Source organism: Geospiza fortis, unplaced genomic scaffold (assembly GCF_000277835.1).
Source record: "Geospiza fortis unplaced genomic scaffold, GeoFor_1.0 scaffold121, whole genome shotgun sequence".
In the NCBI taxonomy this organism is placed as follows: Eukaryota; Metazoa; Chordata; class Aves; order Passeriformes; family Thraupidae; genus Geospiza; species Geospiza fortis.
Window position 1 is genome coordinate 237,039 of NW_005054346.1, and position 1,332 is coordinate 238,370.

Sequence of the window (1,332 nt, forward strand, 5' to 3'; positions counted from 1 at the left end):
GGGAGGGAGGGAGGGAGGGAGGGAGGGGGGACATAGCAAAGCCTAGAAAAACTGAAAAGTGGAGCTTCGACTTGGCAACGAAGCCCTGGATGGTATGTGGAGAGCGACGGTGTTAGTTGGAGGGTGTTTTATCTGACAAGGCAGCTGTTTAACATTTTACATGTTAAAATGTAAAATCCCGGGAGGAAGAACGTGGTCTGCCAAGGGCTGAATTCAGGGCAAGTGCTGAAGGACAGAAGAGTTTTCCTCTCAGAGATGTGGTGGAGGGTCATGTCATGTTCGGGTAGGTCTGGTGAAAGGCTTTAATTTGAGCTTTATTTTGTTCTAGGGAGGAACAGGGTGGTATCAGAGAGCAGGAGGTATCAGCTGATGGACCTTTAACCCCTTTGACTCCTGTGCTCACACTAAATTGCACCCGTGGCAATCTTGCTATGGCATTAATACATTGAGGTCAAAGAGACAAGAAGACACATAAATTAAAAGAATCTTCTATTTGGACAGCTTTATTAATAGAGTGCAAGACTTAGGTTCGCACTTTAGAAGAGATTGTGACAGCTGCTTAATGCTGATAATCTCAGGAATGAAAATTCTTAGTGTTTGACATGAACCACGTGAACATAAAAAATGAGATTATTGTGCATTAATGTTTAAATGAGCAGACATTTTATAAGTTTTGTGGTAAATACTTGACAGGAAAGTGGATGAGAGCTTGAAATTATCATAATAAAAAACAGCAGGACCAGGTTGCTGAGTGTGAGCTCTGCTCAGTACTAGCAAAGTCATCTTTGTTATCATCCCTGTGTTCAGCACAAACCACAGCTCCTTACCAAGCCAATGTGAAGAAAATTAACTCTGGCCCAGCCAAAACCAGCACAGCACCCAGCCCTGAGTGTCCTTGAGGAGGCCTTAATATGTGGGCAAATGGATTTCAGGTACTATTCCAGGCCTATCTCTTCCCCTTGACAAAAGAGGAAGCCTGAAGTATTTCAGAAAGGATCTATCTTGTAGGTATTTTGAGGTCAGATAACTCTTGTGCTGGGTGAGCTTGCAGCAGCATGAGAAAAGGTACTCTAGTGTGGCAGAAAACATGTTTTTATTTTTATGAATGAGGTGGAAAACCACAGTTGTTCAGTTTAATTCCTAAACCAGTTTTTTCTTTCTCTTGCAGGTGTTTTTACCAGTTCTGTCTGTGATGTTGGAAATGTTTTTCTTCCCAGATTTAGCTCCTCTAGCCTCATCTCCAAACCTGCAACATGTTTATGCTTTCCTCTTATTGTTGATCTGCCTTTTATACATTTTAAAATGAACTTTGCATTTCTTGACAAAATTACT